This window comes from Eschrichtius robustus, chromosome 4, assembly GCF_028021215.1.
Source record: "Eschrichtius robustus isolate mEscRob2 chromosome 4, mEscRob2.pri, whole genome shotgun sequence".
NCBI lineage: Eukaryota > Metazoa > Chordata > Mammalia > Artiodactyla > Eschrichtiidae > Eschrichtius > Eschrichtius robustus.
Genome location: NC_090827.1, coordinates 44,040,379 through 44,061,816, shown reverse-complemented (window position 1 = coordinate 44,061,816; position 21,438 = coordinate 44,040,379). Strand labels below are relative to the sequence as shown.

General features: G+C 43.0%; 1 pseudogene; it reads right to left on the bottom strand.

Moving 5' to 3' along the window:
• Positions 1-1,185: 1,185 nt before the first annotated feature.
• Positions 1,186-21,112, bottom strand: LOC137763442 (toll-like receptor 2; annotated as a pseudogene).
• Between the last annotated feature and the right edge of the window lie 326 nt (positions 21,113-21,438).

The following is a 21,438-nucleotide window of genomic DNA, read 5'->3' as shown; positions in this document are numbered from 1 at the left end:
CTAAACCCAGGGTTCTTTGTGTTACCCTATTCCACATGCCTAGTCCTCATCAAAGGCTCCAGCCTCAGGCAAACTCAATCTATAGGCATGAATGTGAACTTGAGGGGGTGAAGTCTGTTTTCCTATACAGTTTACTGATTACCGTGGGGACATTTCTCTGCATCCCTGACCATTCAGGCTGTCCAGCTGTCTGAAACACTTTCTTCTTATTACTTCAAAATCTCCCCCTCTCTTCCTCATGATTTCTCAAGTGTGTCCTTCAGAAAACTTCTTTCCAATTTTTTGCCCAGAAACTGAAAACCTCTGTTCTTTCTCTATATATCTTTTCTAGTTGAGCTGCCTAGATTGACTGATGTTATTGCTTTGTAATCCCAAAGTTGATTAGAATATTCTGACAAAGTTAAGTAGAAATTATGTATTTACCCACAACTTACTACCAGTGTCATCTACATGCAGTGAATTTTTCTCTACACTCTCAGCAAAGCTATTAGCACCTTCTACTCAGGCACATCCTTATACGTGTTCAGTTCTTCACGTTTTCGAAGCAATTTCACATAAATCTTTTCACCTGAGTCTCATAATAACACGTGAAATAAATAGTTCTGATATTATTACGCCTTCAGTTCAAGTGATTAAAGAACTTGCCTCAAGTCATATGGCTCAGAGCCATGTGGCAAATCCCAGGTTAGACTCCAAAACGCCTTAGTTTCTCTTCAGTATAAGACCTCCTCTAACTGCCTACAAAACTTATTCTTTTTTTAAAAAGTTAGAAAATGAACACAATATGAAAAGATAATTCGGTAAAAAGTAATTCTCATGGTATCTATATTTTTGAGAATCTGACTGAAATTCTAAAATGAAGTTATCAAAAAATACAGTCTATCTTTTCACATAAAATATTTTGTAATAGAGAAAATAATAAATATATCCATCAAAAATCACTTAATGAAAATCTGCTCTAATCCTTGCACTAATACACAGATCGTTGTACGCAAATGCTCATTCTTCAAAATTTTTCTACTTTGAAGAGATTTCAATAACATCTGTAACTTTTGAAGAATACTATTTAATAGTGCCTATGCAAAATGATAATAGTAAAACTCTGAATCAACATAGAGCTGAGTTTTGAAACCTGAGAATATTTCATTTTATAGATATTTTTATTTTAAAAACTAGAATTGTTCTTCAACTGAAACCCTTCCTGCTGGGGATGGCCTTTTTCTCAATGGGCTCCAGCAGAATGAGAATGGCAGCAGAATCGTTCTCATCAAAGAGACGAAAATGGGAGAAGTCCAGCTCGTACTTGCACCACTCACTCTTCACAAAGTTCTCAGAAAGCACAAAGATGGTTTTGTGGCTCTTTTCAATGGAGTCAATGATATTGTCGATAATCCACTTGCCAGGAATGAAGTCCCGCTTGTGAAGACACAACTTAAAGGGAGAGTTGAAGTGCTCCAGCTCCTGGACCATGAAGTTCTCCACCCAGTAGGAATCCCGTTCACTGTAGGACACAAAGGCGTCATAGCAGATGTCCCTGCGGGGAGCCTTCCTGGGCTTCCTCTTGGCCTGGAGCCAGGTCCACATCATCTTCACGTACCACAGTCCATGGAAACAGTGGCACAGAACCCCCGCAAGCAGGAGCAACAGGAAAAGGGCACAGCACACGGCAGACACCACGACTGCCCTGTGGCATTCAGAAGGTGAGAGCCGGGTGTCCCGAACCCGCTGGCCCCGCACGGGGGATGGAGAGTCACACAGGTAGTCTTCTGGCCAGTCCGATCAGGACCTGGGCCAGGGCCTGCTGCCCCTGCATGAAAGACAGGAAGTCACAGGAGCAAATGAAGCTGTTGCCACCAGCTTCCAAAGTCTTCAGTTTTTGAAAAGAATCAAGTTGCTCCTTAGAGAAAGTTTTATTTTCTTGCTTACTTTCCAAGGAAAGGAAGTACCTGGGAGCATCTTTGACATGTACCTGAAAATGTAAAGTTCTTTAAGATGTGACAAAATAAAAGACTATATGGCTAACATCTAATATGCCTAGTGTCTGGGAAACATTGAGTGTTAGATTGTATATTTTGACACTGGATAAATTCAAGTATGTTACCTTTTCTGGCCACTGATAAGAGTTAAGTAAAGAACCAAGTGTACACTGACAAAGATCAATGTTAGTCAGGTTTTTCTAGAGAAAGCAACATTGTCCAGAGTTTATAGATTATTTTGTCTTAAAATCAAAGTATGTAGGGAGAACCTTTGAACTGACTGTTTCAGTTCTTCTCCAACCATCAAATGTTCACTGAGATCCAAGTATCCTGTGGATTTTAAATATTGAGAAGGGAGATATGGTATTAAGCAAGCTTTGGCAGTTTCAACTGTGAATATCTTTAGTTAATATAAAAGCATGTTTTTAAAGTTCTATCATTGTGGAAAATTCTCATAGCTAAGCTCTGTTGTTATTACAGTTTCTATTGGGCCTGGTCTGATCATGGGATCGCAGCCATCCCATTTTCCATTTTCCTGAAGTACAGTCTTCCAGTTCTACATTCAATAACTGATTTTCAAATCTTATTGTTTAATTACTTCAACTTGCTTTACTATTAGTTTTTTCACTGTGGGCCTGAGTGTAAGAGTGTCTTCTGTTACTTGTGATCTCATATGAAGAGCAGTATTTCTGAGTTCTAAATATTTTGGAAATTTGAAAGATTGACAAAACCTTTCCAAGTGAAATTGACCTCTTTATATGTGGTCAAAAGGTACAAATTTCCAGGTATAAGATATATAATTCTGGGAATGTAATGTACAGCATGGTGACTATAGTTAGTACTACTGTTTTAGTAATACTGTTATTATACCTTTGAAACTTGCTAAGAGTAGATCTTAAAATTTCTCATCATAAGAAAAAATAGTAACTATGTGAAATGATGGATTTTAACTAAACTTATTGTGATAATTATTTCACACTATATATACATATATCAAATCATTATGTTACACATCTTAAACTAATACAATACTACATGTCAATCATATCTCAATAAAACTCGGGCAGGGGGGACACATTGAGATACCACTACATGCCCACTAGAAAGGCTAAAATGAAAGACTGACAATACCGGGTGTCGGTTAGGGTGTAGAACAACTGAAACTCTCATACATTGCTGCTGGCAATGCAAAACGATACACCCACTTTGGGAAAGTTTGACAGTTTCTTATCAAATTAAATATGCACTTAATGATGCAACAATCTCAATCCTAGGTAATTACCCACGAGAAATGAAAACATAAGTCCAACAAAAGCATGTACTTTATTCAGAGCTAGAAATGACCCAAATATCTATCATCTCATGAACAGATAAAGAAATCGTTGTATATGTATACAATAGAATACCACTCAACAATAAAAAGGCAGAGCTGCTGAAATATGCAAGAATATGGATGATCTGAAAAGAATTATATGAAGTGAAAGAAGTCAGACACAAACAAATACATACTATAGAATTCATTTAAGTGAATTCTACACAATTCATTTAAATTTAAATTCTACACAAAGCAAAACCATGACAGAAAGCAGAGGTATCAGGGAGCCGGGTGGGAGAGGGGATTGATTGCATAGGGGCATATGGGGACTTTTGGGGGTGATAGAAATGTTCTGTATCATGATTGTGATGGTGGTTACATGACTGTATGTCTTTGTCAAGCTCATCAAACTACTTTTTATATTGATAAATTTTATTATATATAAATTATCTCAATAAAACCGACTTTAAAATATCCTCTTCTCTCCAAGAGCAAAGGATGGATATATCAGGCCTCCAAAATAGAGGAGCTAACCTTTTGCTCGCCTTTTAGAGAAAGAAGGAGAAAACACCTAATTTCTCTAGCAGGTCATCCTGCCTTGCTTATAAAATGTCTCCTTGTACTTTAATTAGTTTACATTAATTTCTCTCACTTGCAACCAAAAGAGACCTGGCTAAGATATTTCTTGATGGAAAGAAAATTGTTTCTTAAGTAACTCAGGAAGTCCAAACTACCTAGAAATATAAAATCATAAAATCTTCTAATATCATATTTGGATGGCTTTATCCCTTCTGGAATGCTCATTTTCAGCTTTCTGCCTTGCCAATACCACTCCATGTGTAATCAGAGCGATTCAGCACCCAAATTTTACAAAGTCCATTCCAGGACTAAACTCATCAGACTACAATGATTCCAGAAATTAAGATATTCCTAGTAAGAATGGTCTAAATGTTCATTTTTTTAAAAAAGAAAGGAAGAAAGAAAGAAAGAAGAAACAAAGACCAACAAAATCTCTTACAGTAAAATTGACTGCTTCATCTGTCAGCCCAAGTGACTGATCTTCTACATTGATTTCAGACTTCTTGGTACCTAACTCCAAGGATTGGAAGCATCAAACTTAAGTTAATTCAGAACAGAAAGTCCATAAAAGTCTTGTTGTTTTTTTTTTTTAATTTAGAGAATCTGTGAATATTTCAGGAATCTAAAACTTGGGAAAATGAAAAAAGAGAGGGAAAGAGACTTTTCTTCAAGTTCTCTGATGCATTATCCCAGATGCAAAGGGCCAAACCATGAAGATGATACATGAGGTAAGTTTGTATAGGTTAGGTCCAAATATACAAAACTCTCAAGGACAATGCAAATAATTTTCATCTGTTGCAAGACTGGTAGTAGATGATAGAAAAGGAGATTTCAAATTCACACACAGCTGCTGAATGTGGCTGGATGTAAATTTCATGAGGGCATGGACTTTGTTCTCCTTTTTGCAGTGAAGTATTCCCAGCCCTGAGAACACAGTAGGCACTAATCAACTATTACTTGCTTTTTTTTTTAATATTTATTTATTTATTTATTTGGCCAATTCGGGTCTTAGTTGCGGCACACGGATCTTCGTTGTGGCACGGGGGATCTTTCGTTGCGGCATGAGGGCTCTCTAGTTGCGTCACGGGAGCTCTAGAGCGCGTGGGCTCTAGTTGTGGTGCGCAGGCTTAGTTGCCCCGCGGCATGTGGGATCTTAGCTCCGTGACCAGGGATCAAACCCGTGTCTCCTGCATTGGAAGGCAGACTCTTAACCACTGGACCACCAGGGAAGTCCCAACTATTACTTGTTGAGTGGTGGATTGACATGCCTTTTCAGAACATCAGTTGGGTCTGGAGGAATGGAGTATGGACATTGCAGACACAGGTGGGACCGCAAGGGAGAGAAGTCTGACCAGCGGCTTCTAGCCCCAACTTCCTACACTTGCCGCACAATAGCTGACCTTGTTTAAAGACGAGAATGAAGAAATATAGTGTATTCTTTCCAACCACAGAGTCAGACAAAACCATGAGCGAGCAGCTGGTATCATTTTAATATCTGTATGGCCTCATCAGTCAGGAAGAATATGAAAAGAAGGCAGAATTTTATCAATTTCTAAGTTCTTTGGAGTGCCTTGGGAAATATATTGAAATATCTTAAGAATCAAATAACTGCTAAATCCAACCATGTGATGTGGCAGTCTGGGTAGAAGTTGCTGCCTTCTATGTGGATGGAAAAAAATGAGCTCATGATAATGACTCAGACCCAGGGACATGAGCTGTGTGACCACTGCCTTCTCTAGGTTCAGTCCTGTTACAAAGCATAACTAGGGTTCAGTGTGTACCAGTCACGGTCACAGACCATGCATTATATTGCCAGCTTCCTAGGCCATATCATTGGCCACCTCTCTATGAATGAATTCCCAAATTATGTATGATGATGTAATGGTTTCCTACGTGTGTGTAAGTATCTTTCAAAGCCTGGAGGTTGCTGTCTTCTTGGCCATTGTATGGACAGTCGTACTTGACCCAAAAAGTTTCTGGATGCAATCTCTGGAAGACTTATAATTAGTATTTATATTAATATTTTGTGTTAAGGAATCTATGAATATTTTGTTTTTAAAGACTTGTCACATTTTTTAAAATTTGGTCTATTAGAGTCAAGGTCAAGCTTGTAATTCCAACTTAAAATGTATACTTCATTTATACTCGTGATTTTAAGTTGAAATTTTTCATTGTTTGTAGAAACACGGATTGAAACATTTGTCATACATTGAAACATTTAAGAGAGCTTAAATTTTACCATATTTATAAGTGTATTAGTTATATTAGAATTGTTTAAGAACTCAGGAAAATTTTACTAAGTCAAACAATTGACACTTAAAGAGAACATCAAATATATTACATCTGTAAATGCCGCTAAAATTAATTAAAAGTTTAATTAGCTAAGTTTATAAATGGGACCAAACAAAAGCCAAAGTCCCTTTCAAACTGATGTTTAAATTTAGTAGATTTACAAATAGTTAGTCAAACCTAAAAGCTTAAAGAAGGACAAGATTTTTAACCTGGCAAATTTAGTTATTTAGATATTAAATCATAAAGCCAAAGCAAACTCCTGAATTATCTCTTATGCAGACAAAAAATTATGAGGACTCTTCTTAAAAAAACCCAACATTGGGCTTCCCTGGTGGCGCAGTGGTTGAGAATCTTCCTGCCAATGCAAGGAACACGGGTTCGAGCCCTGGTCTGGGAAGATCCCATATGCTGCGGAGCAACTGGGCCCGTGAGCCACAGCTACTGAGCCTGCGCGTCTGGAGCCTGTGCTCCGCAACAAGAGAGGCCGCGATAGTGAGAGGCCCGCGCACCACGATGAAGAGTGGCCCCCGCTTGCCACAACTAGCGAAAGCCCTCGCACAGAAACGAAGACCCAACACAGCCATAAATAAAATAAATGAATAAATTTTTTTAAAAAAGCCAACATTGACAAAATTAAATTTGAGTCACCAAAGAAAAAAGTTGCCATGTCCTTCCTTCCTCTTCTGCTGCCTATGGCCATGGCTTCCTCTGGCTTGAGTCAGTTACGGCCCCATCTTCTGGTCTGATCCTGTGTGTCCCGCCAGTGTCCTTCTGCTCTTCCCTCAGCTATGGCTTCCTTGAGCTGTCAATCACTGGAACAGATTTGACTGTGTATACATTATTTACCATGTGCCAGCTCCAGCCCTTTTAGATTACTAAGAGATGATTTGTACTAAATGTTGGTTTATATGATGGGATTAAATTTATGGGATTAAATCCATGGTTAGGGTTAGGGTTAGGGTAGGGTAGGGTAAGGCATCATCAGATCCAGGAACTCCACTCCCTGATCAAATGTGAGAGTCACTGACTTATCTCCCCAACCTTTTGTAAGAAAACCAGTCCCTCTGAGGCTCCCAGCTCACATACGCCATTTGCCCTCATGCTCTCCTCTGTCTCTCACTGTCTGCTGACGTCCTGCTCCCTTCCTCTCACTTGTCAAAGACTTTGGCATCTGCTCACAGACTTCTTAAGATCTTCCAGGAGCCCAGCTGCTTCACTGTTCACAAAGATGACCCACCCGTCCCCTCTCAGTTCCTATACCCCCTCGTCCCCCCTCGGTTCCTATACCCCCTCGTCCCCCGAGCTCCTCCCCTGCACTACCTCGGTCACTCCCTGGACCCGGGGATTACCAACAGTTGTCCAAGTTCAAAATGACTAACTCAGCCTCCTGCATCTTGCTCAGAGTCCGCTGGTCCCTCCTCTTCCCCCAACCCATTGGTCATCTCCTGCCTTGTCTTTCTCCCTTATTTAGTGTAGATTCAGGCCAATGCCTGGTGCAAGCTGGAGCTCACAGGTGGAAGGGTCAGCAGAACCCGGGGTTCCCATCCTCTAAGCATTCTGTGGAGAGTCATAGTTGGCCCCAAATTTCTGGTTCGCTGGGTTCTTCCCCCTTTTTTACAGGGAAAATACCAGCCTGGGTGTGGCCACCGGATGGTCTGAATATGCATGCCCATTGCACAGGGGCGCTGGGGGTGCCAGCAGGAGGTCTTGGGGAAGTTGGGATGATGAGCCTTTCTTACTTCAGAATCTCCAAGACACACTTACCACCCCCGCAAACCCTCTTGCCAGTGGTGTCACCAAACACGGAGTTGAAGGAGAGGGCTTTCCCCTCCCCGCAATCTCCAGAAGCCTTCCCTGCCCTTCCGTATGAACAGTTGGTGTTTTCTCACTATCATGTAATGGAAAATAGTATACAAAAAGTTTCAAGCCCTCTCACCCTTGAGTCAGATCACCACTTCTAAATAGAAATTGTAGAGCCACCACTCTCTTTTCCTTATGTTCCTATTCCTCCTATGTGACAAAATCCTAAACCTGAAAGTTCCCTATGGACTTAGAGGAGACCAGGCACTTTTTTTACACTTTTCTAGCCAACCCACCTCACCCTCCACCCTCCTCCAGCCACTGGCAGTCTCTGCCTCCCCACATGCTCTCGGGGATGACTTTGCCTCTTATTTTGCAGAGGAAATTAAAGCCATCCACAGAGATCCCCTCAACTTCTCACTGCTGAGCTCCTACCCACACCCACCCTCCCCTCCTGTTGCAGTAGGAGAGGGCTCCCTCCTGGAATGGCCACCAGCCCCACCTGGTTCAATCGAGACGCTCCCTCCCTGCTGTCTCAGGAACCACGTGCTGCTTAGTATCCTTTCTCTATCCTGTATTTTCCACCGCTCCATCTCAACCAGATCATTCCTACCAGTGTTTACACATCCTCAAGTCTCTTCCATATTTATTTCAAATAAACAAACAAAAACAAATTCTCATCTCCCTCAAGCTTCTCTCTCTCTCCTCCTTCATAGAGTAACTTCTGGAAAGAGCTCTTTATACTTCCTGTCTCTGTTTCCTCACCTCTTGCCCAGTCTTTAGTCTACTCCAAGCTGGCTTCCACCCCTATCACTCCAACCAGCACTTGCAAAGGTCATCAATGACCGTCATACTGCCAACTCCCAGATACACTGTATTCTTCCTGTTGCTTAACCTGTCAGAACAAATCTCCTTGCAGACACTCCTTCCTTCTTTGCTTCTCCCTTGGCTTCCATGACCCCACATACTTAGGCTTCCTTTTCAATGCTCCTTTTCAGACTTATCCTCCCTTACCCTGTTTCCCAAGTCTAGGTCCTAGGCCACTCCTCACTGGCTGCTTTCTTCCTAAGGAGTATCATTTATGCTCATCTCTATGCCAATGCCTCTCAAATTTAAGTCTCCCATGCAGACATCTCATCCGAGCTGCAGACCTAGATGGGCAACTGCCTTCTGGAGACATGCGTCCACGTGGATGTCTCAGAGCACGTCCACTCAGCATGTCCAAATCTGAGCTCATGATACTTCTTGCCAAGGCTGGTCCTCTCTTAGTGTTTTTTATTTCAACATGTGGCACCACCATCTATCCAGAAGCATCTGCTACAAGACTTAGTTCTGCTGAATTTACCTTGAATCCATCCAACTCCTTTTACTCCCACTTCCATCAACCTAGTTAGAGCTACCTTCACCTCTTGCCTGGACTATGAAAACAACCTCCTGATGGTCTCACCTGCTTCGCCTTCTCCGTAGCTCCTTCTTCACGCTGCATCTAGAGCAGCCCCCTCTAATGAAAATATCATGGGAGCTGCTTATGTAATTTTAAATGTCCTAGTAGTTACATTTTAAAAGGTAAGAAAGAAACAGGTAAAACTGATTTTAATTACATTTTATTTAACCCCAAATATTACCGTTCCAATATGTAAAGATTATGAAAAAAGTAACAAGATATTTTACATTCCTTTTTTACACCGTCATTGAAATCCAGTGTGTATTTTACATTCACGGCGCATCCCACCTAAGACCAGCAACATTTCAAGTGTTCAATACCCATGTGTAGCTAGTAGCTACCATTACTGGAGAGTAGAGATCTAGAATGATCTTTTAACAATGCAAATCTGATCATTTCACCCCACCTCAAGTTTAATATTCTTCTGTGGCTTCCAAATTGTTCTTAGGATTAGGATCCAAGTATTTAACATAGGCTACAAGTTCCTGCAGGGTCTGTGGTGTGGCTTGTGCTTCAACTTCTGGTCTCTGCCTCTTCTCACCCTCACCGTCTGTGTGCTGCCACATCAGCCACATCAGACTTTCAGGTTTCCAGACCCATGGAGTTTCCACCCACCACAGATCCTTTTCATATGCTGTTCCCTGTGCTGTGGATACCATCCTCTACTACCATCCTCTCCACCATCACCAGCACCTCCACCACCAACATCATCTCCACCACTAGCACCAGCATCCCCACTGCACCATCACCACCATCTCCACCTGCACCATCACCTCCATCATTACAGTATCACCAACACCGTCACCACCACCTCCACCTGCACCATCACCTCCACCTGCACCATCACCACCTGCCATAGAGACTCTCACTTCTCCTTCAGGTCTCCACTCACCTTCACTTCCCTTACTCTTCAGCCTAGATATGTGTTCCTTTCCTTCATAGCATTTAGCTTAGTTTGGAACTATATCCTCCCACATGTGTGATTAGTGCCTGTCTCTCTCATGAGGCCATAAAAAGAATTGTTTAGCTCACTATTGTATTCTCAGTGCTTACCCAGTGACTTGTATATAGTATGTGTTCAATAAAAACTTTTTAATAAATAAATGAATAAATCAAGATAATCAGGAAATAAAGAACCATAAAATGGGGCACAGAATAGAGCTTGAAGAATGGAGGAGAAGTCAGGGAACACTGTCAAGTTTGGCAGGTAGACTCCAAAGCGGGATGGAGGAGTGGGAGGTAGATGCTTACACTAAGACTGATCTTGTGTTAGTATCTCCACTTGAAGTTTTATGTATGTTTGTTTAATGCCTTAACAAGTCTATGAGGCAGGTATTATCTGCATTTTAAATTTAAAGAGGCTCAGAAGGGTTCAGGACTTGTCAAGTGACATAGGCAGGATTGGAACATCACTCTGTCTGATTTCAAAGCCCATGCACCATGCGTTTCACTAGATGTCCATAGACAAATGCCTATGCTTTTACTCAATGAGAATAATACTATTCAATGAGAATGTGACTGAACCCTCAAATAATAGAAAAGGCTAGATTTTTTATAGCGTATATGTACGTGCCCCTATTTTGTTGCAAGATTTCTTCATACAAATGTTGCCCAAATGCATTGCACAATTCAAGTGTGATTGCCTCATATGAGACACTTAAGCAAAACAAACCTTGTCTGAAATGATAGCATTTACTATTTTGAGAAGGAAGTTAAATGATGATTGTATGGGACCTTCTCAATACCAGTTGACTTTCCCAACTGTTTAAGTGAGTTTATGCATATAATGTGCTTAACAGAAACTTGGCATACAAAGAGATCAATAACTGTTGGCTGGTATTATCATGATCATGATCGTTATCCTTCCTGGCTCATAACAGCTTTTCCCTCATTTCCTGCATACATACTAAAATATAGGTTCATAAAAATATGCTATTCCGGCTCTAAAGGACTCACATGAATCGCTGCCATAAATCAGCTTCTGGACTGAATCAGTTCAGCCGCCAAACATGGCCCATGCACCACAGAGCACAGATCCAAAGCCGAACCCGACTGGTTTCCAGGGCTCAGCATAACAGAGTCCCACCCCTCATCCACAGCATTATGGGGACAATGGAGCAAAAGGGCCAGAGCTTTGTCATCAGAGAGACTCGGGTTCAAACCTTACCTCTTCCACATGCTAGCGTTATGACTGAGCAGATCACAAGACTCAGTTTTTACATCTGTTAAAGGGGAATGATAACTCTTAGCCAGGGTATAATGCCCAGAAGCTGGTACATGCTCAGTGTCAGCTATTATTTTTTAAGAGACATTTAAACTGTGGGAACTTAGTTCCTGCTCTAGTTTGCTGTAGGTCAGCCAGTCTAATCCAATTGTTGATGGATCAGGAGAAAAATAATGAGAACATTCGTCCTGGGGGAAGGAATCTCACACAGTCACTTGCTCTGCCCACAGCCACCTTTCTATTTCCTGATTCACGGGGCCACTGCCCCCAACCCCCCAGAATCTGGGGGGACAGCAGGAATATCACCTCAACATCCATGAACCTGCCATGGCTACAGTGGGGTCTGGTCCTCCCTCAATTGTCCATCTGTCCAACAGTCCAGATTGACTTTTAGAAAGTTAGGATACTATGACTCTTGCTTGTTGTGAGAAATAATATTTCAAAGTGTTTTTGAAACAGGTCTGCCATGAAAGTACAGTAGGGAGGCAGTGTGTGCTGTGGTTACAGATAGAGGTCGTGGGCCCTCTTGCTAACTGCGTGATCCTCTCCAGTTATCATCTCTGTAAAATGAACTTAATAGGGTTGTTATGACGATTAGGCAAAGTGCCTTCTGCAAAGCACAAGCAGTGCCTGGCCTTTGGGAGTGCTATGAGTTGTTTGTCAGTAGAGCTAAAAGAATAATTGTATTTATTTTGTGGAAAATCAACTGGAGAAATGAAGCTGCCTGTCCATATCTGTGCACAAACATGTAGCATATGAATAATAATAATAGGTGACAAAAGTACACAGTGATGGGGTGAATGAGAAGAGAAAGCGGATTGTAGCTCTGTTGACTGAGGAACTCTTAGACCCGTGAAATTGCAGAGCTCAAAGCTGTGTTGGCAGATAATAAAAATTCCGAGAGAAAATTAAACGATATGAATGGGTGTGGATATCTGGGTAGATTTTTTTCCCCCCACTCTTTCCTAAAAAAGCATTTGTTTCTAATCTTAAGCTGACTGCCCTGCCAGGAAAATTACCAGATAACTGTTGCCACTCAAATAATCAGATCCCAAACCTATCTTTCTGGTCCAATGAGGGCAGAAGACCCAACAGGTGAGGAAAGACCTTATCCAATGTCAACCAAATATAAAGTCACCGACCCTCCCCCTGTGTCACTCTCAAAGAAGCAGGCATTATCAAGAAAGAATTATTCCTTGAGGGACCTGGAAAGGACTAACTGGCCAGAAATTCTGTATGAAAATGATGCCATAGAAAGCGTTCACTTGGACGAATAAGCCCCTTTGACAAAAGGTAAATACACTAAGGAATGTAAATATTATGGGGCTTCCGACTTTAAGATGAATATTGTTTCCCTCTTACCAACTAGATGAGCTCAGTTTCTCTCAGAAAATGAGGGTTTGATGACACAGGTGGAGGTGCAATTTGGGAGCAGAGGGTGTGGCCTCAGGCAGGTTCAACTGGGACAATGAAGGCAAAGTATTAGGGAAGCGGGGGGGGGGGGGGGGACCCCCTCAGGAGCACAGAATAGAGTCCAGGAAAGGGGAGGGGACAGAGGAAGGAGGAGGGGAGAAACCCACTCCAGGAAAACCTCATTTGAGAACACGTTTTGTCTCTTTGTCAAGGGACGGCTCCAGGCCACACCCGCAGGCCCAACAGTAGCGTATTGTTCCTTTCGGAGGAGAGACCTGGGACTGCTCTGGGAGGGGAAGGACGCTGCTCTCCTTTCCAAGACCGCGGGCCAGCTCTGCTGAGGAAGCTTCCCTGCATCGCGAACACACAGGAAGACTTGTTCTGCTTGAAATCTCAGAAACTTGCACAACTGGACCAACCCCAGCTCTGCCAGGAAGCGGGCAGGACAACCCTGTCTTGCCGCAGGCTGTCCAGGGAGTGACTGCAGTCACATTCCACTCTTGCATCACATGTTTCCAGAAATTTCAGTTTTAGGAAATGAAAGTGACTGCTCTGGAGGACCTGAACTTCCCGTTGGAACCACGCCATGCCCAGCACAAGCCATCGTGCAGGAAGCCAACCCAGACAGGGGCGGCCTGCAAAGGGAGGGTGGCAAGAGAGCAGGACTGTCAGGCACCTACGAGGGGCCAGACATTGGCTTTCTGTTGACAACGTTTACTCAGCGTGTCCTTCTGTCAGGCGTGGAATTAGTTGCTGGGGTGAACGGCACAGAGTCATGGCCCCTGCCCTTGAGAAGCTCACAGTTTTAAAAAGGAACAAATCTAACAAAACAGAAACAGACTTACAGATACAGACACCAGACTGGTGGTTGCCAGAGGGGAGAGGTGTGGGTGAGAGGCAAAATGAGTGAGGGAGATTAAGGGGTACACACTCGTAGGAATAAAATAGATAAGATACAAGGATGTACTGTACAGCACAGGAAATATAGCCAATATTTTATAAGAACTTTACATGGAGTATAATCTATAAAAATATCAAATCACTGTGTCTTACACCTGAAACTAATGTAATATTGTAAGTCATACTTCGATTGAGAACAAAAACTCACAGTCTTAAAGGGAAGACATAAGTTGTGCAAGTAATTCCAAGAGGGACAACATGAACACTACACATGAGGCGAAAGTCTCTCAGCATCCCTGTGAAAGATTTATGAACCCCATTTTGCAGATGGGCAAACTGAGGCTAGTAGAGGTCAGAGAAGCTAGTAAGAAGCACAGCCAGGATCTGAAGTCCAGTCACCTAATTCCATAACCCATGTTCTTTCTATCAACTGCCTTTCAGTCTCTACCATGTGCATGTCACCAGGGTGAGAGCTTGAAAAACTATTTACTCTGAGCTTCATACCTTCCAAAGGTGAAGAGCTACACAAATAGGTGGATTTGCCAAGAGTAGTAGAATGGAAAATGGCGACAGGAAATGGTGGCTCACCCTCACTGGGTTGGTGGTCTTCTGCGTGTCAGTCAGTGTTTCTGGGCCTCAATTTCTTGGGAGTGTTACCTTTTTACAGGGTTGTTAAGATTAAATTAGATGGTGGATGTGAAAAGTAGTTTGTAAGTTAAAACCACTGTTCTCATGCTTATTACTCTTACTACTACTTTTCAGCTTTGGAAGATACAGTAGTACCTGCCTTGGGAGCAAAGAGCAGGCGTGCTTACTGCCCAGTTGGAAAGATTTGAGTTCCCCAAGCTCAGGGATCCTCTGCTGTCATACACCCCACTGTGTGTGCAGGTGTCACGGGGCCCTCCTCACCCTGCCCCATGGGAATCTGGGCTCAGTGAACCATGCAAAATGCTGATACTCTAGCTGCTGCCATTGCTGTAAGAAATAATCCTTTGTCACTGGTCTCCTGTGTTCTGCCAGCATCCATGGGACCGTGACAAGCCAACTGGTTAGCTTGCCTTTGGAAGGTGGAAAAGGCAAGGAAATGGACTTTTCTCCAGAAAGGATTTTAGCCCAGTGTCCGACCTCCAAAACTATAAGATTAAAAATTTTTCCTTGTCTTAAAGACACTAAATTTGCAGTAATTTGTTAAAGCAGCAATAGGAAACTAATACAGCACTGTCCAGAAGTGATCGTATCTGAGGTTTTACCCCAATTGCAAGCTAACCAGTCAAGGAATGACCTTGACTCTGACACTCTGGTCTCCTTCTTTCACTTATTAACACACTTATGATTACATTGGGCCCGACCAGAGAATCTAGAATAATCTCCCCATTTCAAAACCAGCTGATTAGCCTCCTTAATTCCATCTGCAGCCTTAATTCCTCCTTGCCATGTAACATAACATATTCACAGGGTCTGGGGATTAAAATGTGGACATCTTTGGGAGACGATTATTGTGCCTATCACAAGTAGTAGGAAAGGAATCCACAAGTGTGACAGTTGACAAAGGGAAGCCACTTTGCAATATAACATTGTCACAAAACATCCACATATTCGAGTCTGGCTGTCCCAATTTCCTGCATTTCTCAGGACAATTATAACCATCACTATGTAATAAATCCTTATAGTATGTTTATGAAGTTCCCTACATGAGAAATGGCTTTACTGTAAATCGAGGCCTGTCGCATGGCTTTCATTTTGAGGCTCTTATTTGACAACCAGATTCCACTATGTGACTTCCTGTTCGTTGTAAACCAGACTATTCCAGACATACTCTCCAAGTTTGGCAAAAATGCTAACAGCCAATTTCTCATGACACGGTTAAGACCAATGAAAGTTTTGTTTTATTTATCTGGATTAAGAAACACTCATTTTATATTATCCTATTTTTTGTTTTAGCATAAATTTAGTTCCTACCATGGATCAAATCATATCATCCTTGTGCATAATGAGAATTGGAACTCAGTAGTAAACTTATGACAGAGTTTTAGTTGCTTTAGACTTTTCAGAACATATTATATTTAACATGTTATATTTAATGAATAATTTATTATAGGCAAGTATCTCTTAAGTTAAACAAAACAAAGTTCTTTTCCATTTATTCGTTCATCCAATAAATATTTATTGAGTGTCCACTATATGCCAAGCAATGCTGGGGAATTAGAAGCGAACAAAACAAATCTCTGCCCTCATGGAGCTTAATTCTTGTCAGGTGGGTAGGGAGGCCAACATGGCGGCATCACTGGGTCCTCTGCTCAGGGTCTCATCAAGCTGAAATTCAGATACTGACTGGGGCTCTCACCACAGCCTAAACCAGGAAAAGAGTCACTTCCAATATTTCTCAGGGTGTTGGCTGAATTCATTTCCTGAAGCCGTGGGTTGAGGATTTGTTTCTAGCTCAGGGTCACTGTTGGCTCCTAGGGGCCACGTGAGCGTCTCCAATACAACCATTTACTTTATGACAGCTGATTCTTCAAAGCCGGCGGCACAGACAAAGTCTGCTAGCAAGACGGGGGTCTTATACAACGCGACATGATTATAGGACCGACACCCCATCACGTTCACCACATTCTATTGGTGAGAAGTAAGTCACAGCTCTTGCCCATACTCAAGAGGAGAATATTATACAAGGGCATGGACACCAAGATTTAAGGATTGTGGGGACCAGCCTAGGGTCTGTCTGCCACATTGAGACCCAGGATGAGTCCAAAGGGGCCAGTTATTGTGCACAAGGGAAACTGTGGAACACAGGACCCATCCCACATGTCCAGAGGGCGGAGAGATGGAAATATTTGGTAAGCAACATTAATGACCTCCACAAACAAACATGTAAATATACATGTCAAGTGATAATAAATACTATGGAGAAAATAAAGTAGTGTAAGGGGAGAGGGATTGATGGCATGTGGGAATGGGTATCAATCAGGATAGCTTAGGTTATGCTGCTGTAACAAATATACAGAGACCACTGAGGGTTCAGACAAGTCTCCAGGGAAATTTTGCTCTAGGTAGTGACTCAGCAATTCAGGCTAATGTAAGCTGCACCAACCTGTGGTCAAATCATCTGGAATATGTGGTCTGCCCTCTCACTGCAGAAGAAAGCAAACATCAATATTATACATTGACTCTGAAGTGCTTCAAACCAGGAGTGACGTGACTTGTGCTCAAATTCATTATCCAAAGCTTCAAAAGTTCATAAAATACAGAAGTAAAACCAATGCAAAACTTAAGTAGGAATTAGTAACCTCACTTGTCTTGCAAAACTAAGTTAAACTAAGCTTTGCTTAGTTTAAGCTTTGCTTGTAGGAAATTCTCAAGTCTAGTCTCCATCTGTGTTTGATTTTAACAAAAGCGATAAAGGGCAAGGAAGTACAGTCTCCACGTGGGTGATAAGGTGAGCCCAGGATAGAAGCCTAAAGGGAGAGAGGGAGTGTCACGGGGACATGTAGGGAGTGAGTGTTTTGGGTAGTGAGAACAGCAGGTGCAAGGCCTTGGAGGCAGAAGCTTTCTTTGTGTCTTTGAGAGATGGTAAGGAGGCCAGCGCTTGGAGTAAAGTGAGAAAGAAGGGCAGTGTGGGAGATGGGGTGGTGGGAATCATGTCATGCAGGCTCTTGGGGGTCATGGCTCTCACGGGTCATGGAAAGCCACGGGTGGGTATGGAGTGCAAGTGTGACACGGGCTGACAAATTGAAAGTTCCGGCTCCGGTTGCTCTGTTAAGAATAGACTATCTCAACACCTTGTCTTTCAAACCAAGAGCCCACACACTCCATAACCCAACCTTTGTAGGTGGGGCAGGCAGAGCTCTCTTAAATCTTGGCTCTCTCAGAAGTCACTTGTAATAGGTCTCTGAGTATTGGATCTTGGCATTATTTTAGGTACTCTTTCAGAATGTATCAATTCTCCATTTCACCTTGAATAATTACTGGGCAGAAGCTTCCTATCCAGTCATTCTTAGAGATCTGATCCCATTTGCAAATAGTCACCTTTCAATGATGTGCTTTTTATGATACCATCAGCTAAGGAGGTTCTGTAGAAAACAGAGAGAGTAGGTATTTGGTTGTCTTTTTCTGAATCCCAGGCTGAAAGACAAGCCTCTATTTGAGCATGCCCTTCAGTGGCAGAAGGGAAGAGTATGAGACAAATGGCCATGCGGCACCTGTTAAATCTTCTCCTGGAAATTAGCACACCGTCACTCTGCCCACGTTTCACAGCCAAAGCAAGAAATCAGGCCAAGCCTGACAATGGGGCATGGAATATATCCCACCCACATGGGGTGCTGTTCAGAGAGAGAGTCGATATGATCTACCTCAGTCACTAGATCAAGTCAGTCTGGTCTGAGATCCCTTAGGAGGTCTTCAGCTTAGAAGCGCAAGTTCCAGCTGAGCGTGGGGCTCTTTGGGGAGGAGGAGAAGGCGTCCGAGGGCCCAGTCACGGTGTCACTCACTCTCTGAGGAAGAGTGAGGCCAGGAAGAGGAGCGGTTGTGAGGAGCAGAGGAGAAGCTCCGGGTCACAGCGTCTGCGGTGGGAGAGGTTCACAAAGAGAGGTGGTCTGCAGGAAGTGAAGGATCAGTTTTCTCCACGAGAGACGGCCAATCCCACTGGGGCTATCTTCGAGCCACTGACCTCCTGCTTCAGGTCACCAGGATATGGTAAAGGCAGCAAAGCCAAGTAATGTCTGCAGCTCAGCCTCCAGCTTTCGCTGGTGTGAGCTTTTCAGTCCCATCACACTTTGCTGTGCACAGGTCACTGTCATTTGTTGGACTGCCGTGTAGCACCTCCCAGGGGCCAGGTACCTCCCTGAGGTTGGGGGGGTGGGGAGTGGGGAGGGGGGGGAGGTGTGATTCAGGAAGGGGCACGAGGCACTTGTATCAGTACATATGCCGAAAGCAGGATGCCCAGTAGGAAGATGTCTGAGGAACAGGAAGCCCTGCCCTGTGCCCTATGTCCTGCTCAGTGGCTGAGGTTGGGCGTGGACCAGCCTTGGTCTCTCCCAGTCCTAAGTTTCCATGACCACACCTCTGTGTTAGGCCAGCTTTTCTCACAGAAATGACCTAAGAAAAACAAAAGGCAACAAAACTTCAGTATTTAAAACATCGTGTTTTAGCAACAAGGTGGGGCTGTTCCACAGTTTATTCTTTTGGCAACAAAACACACAGCTGAGTCTTCCCCTGGCTGACTCATGGCTGCTGGCTCGGCCTGGGTTTAATATCACATCAAAGACCCCAGTGGTCATGTTCTCACCTAGGGTGATCAACTATCCTGGTTTCCTCCGGACTGCCCTGGTTTTAGCCATGAAAGTCTCACGTCCTAGGCAACTCCTCCATCCTGGGCCCCCGGGGTGGCTGATCACCCAACTCATCCTTTTTTTTCTTTAATTTTTATTTATTTTTAAATTTTTATTGGCGTATAGTTGATTTACAATGTAGTGTTAGTTTCAGGGGTACAGCAAAGTGAATCAGTCATACATATACATATATACATTCTTTTTTAGATTATTTTCCCATATAGGTTACTATGGAGTATTGTGTAGAGTTCCCTGGGCTATGTAGGTCCTTATTAGTTATCTATTTTATATATAGTAGTGTGTATATGTCAATCCTAATCTCCCAATTTATCCCTTCTCCCCCTTCCCCCCCAGTAACCATAAGCTTGTTTTCTAAGTGTGTGAGTCTGTTTCTGTTTTGTAAATAAGTTCATTTGTATCATTTTTTAAGATTCCACATATAAGCAATATATGATATTTGTCTTTCTTTGTCTGACTTACTTCACTCAGTATGACAATCTCTAAGTCCATCCATGTTGCTGCAAATGGCATTAATTCATTCTTTTTTATGGCTGAGTAATATTCCATTGTATATATGTACCATATCTTCCTTATCCATTCATCTGTCGATGGACACTCAGGCTGCTTCCATGTTCTGGCTATTGTAAAAAGTGCTGCAATGAACATTGGGGTGCCTGTATCTTTTTGAATTATGGTTTTCTCCAGATATATGCCCAGGGGTGGGATTGCTGGATCATATGGTAGCTCTATTTTTAGTTTTCTAAGGAACCTCCATACTGTTCTCCATAGTGGCTGCACCAATTTACATTCCCACCAACAGTGCAAGAGGGTTCCCTTCACTCCCCACTCTCTCCAGCATTTATTGTTTTTAGATTTTTTGATGATGGCCATTCTGACTGGTGTGAGCAGATACCTCACTGTACTTTTGATTTGCATTTCTCTAATAATTAGTGATGTTGAGCATCTTTTCATGTGCTTTTTGGCCAACTGTATGTCTTCTTTGGAGAAATGTCTATTTAGATCTTCTGCCCATTTTTTTTTTTTTTTTTTAAATTTATGGCTGTGTTGGGTCTTTGTTTCTGTGTGAGGGCTTTCTCCAGTTGCGGCAAGTGGGGGCCACTCTTCATCGCGGTGCGCGGGCCTCTCGCTATCGCGGCCTCTCTTGTTGCGGAGCACAGGCTCCAGACGCGCAGGCTCAGTAATTGTGGCTCACGGGCCCAGTAGCTCCGCGCATGTGGGATCTTCCCAGACCAGGGCGCGAACCCGTGTCCCCTGCATTGGCAGGCAGACTCCCAACCACTGCGCCACCAGGGAAGCCCTGCCCATTTTTTGATTGGGTTGTTTGTGTTTTTAATATTGAGCTGCATGTGCTGTTTGTATATTTTGGAGATTAATCCCTTGTCAGTTGCTTGGTTTTCTAATATTTTCTCCCATTCTAAAGGTTGTCTTTTTGTCTTGTTTATGGTTTCCTTTGCAACTCATCCCTTCTAGTGGATTCTGCAATGAACTGCAGGCTGCTGCTGTGGCAAATACGTGGATTCTAGCATCAGGTAGACCCAAGTTCAAATCTTTGTGTGTGCTATGTCACTTCCAAGCTGTGCGATCTTAGGGAAGTTACTTGTTATTCCAAAACAGAGACAGTATTTACCTTGTGTGATTTGTTATAAGGTCTGTTATAAGGTTCTCACCTCACCAGTCACCGCGTCCCCGTCACTCACTTTCTTCCATGTTACTGGCCTCTGTTCTCTTCCTCAAACACGCAAAGCTCTCTGTCCCCCTGTGCACTTCCTGCTCCCCTGTCAGGGCGACCTGGGTATTCCCAGACAGGATCCTTCTTGTCATTCAGGTCCCTGCTTACCTGTTCCCTCCTCACGAGGTCTCCCCTGCCCACTCACTCAGGAGTCCCTTTCCCAACACTCCCAGGCACTCTGTCTTCTCCCTGTTTCATTTCCTTCCGAGTGCTGAACATGAGCTGGAACTGTCTTGTCTATTTGCGATGGGGGCAGGCAACCTTCTAAAATGGCTCCCGAAGGCCCCCACTTCCTGCTACTCATTTCCTCCCCTTGAGTGGGGGGCAGGACCTAGGGACTTGCTCCTAACAAAGAGAATATGGCAAAGTGATGGCAGGTCACTTCTGAGATTATGTCCTAAAGGCATGACTTCTGTCT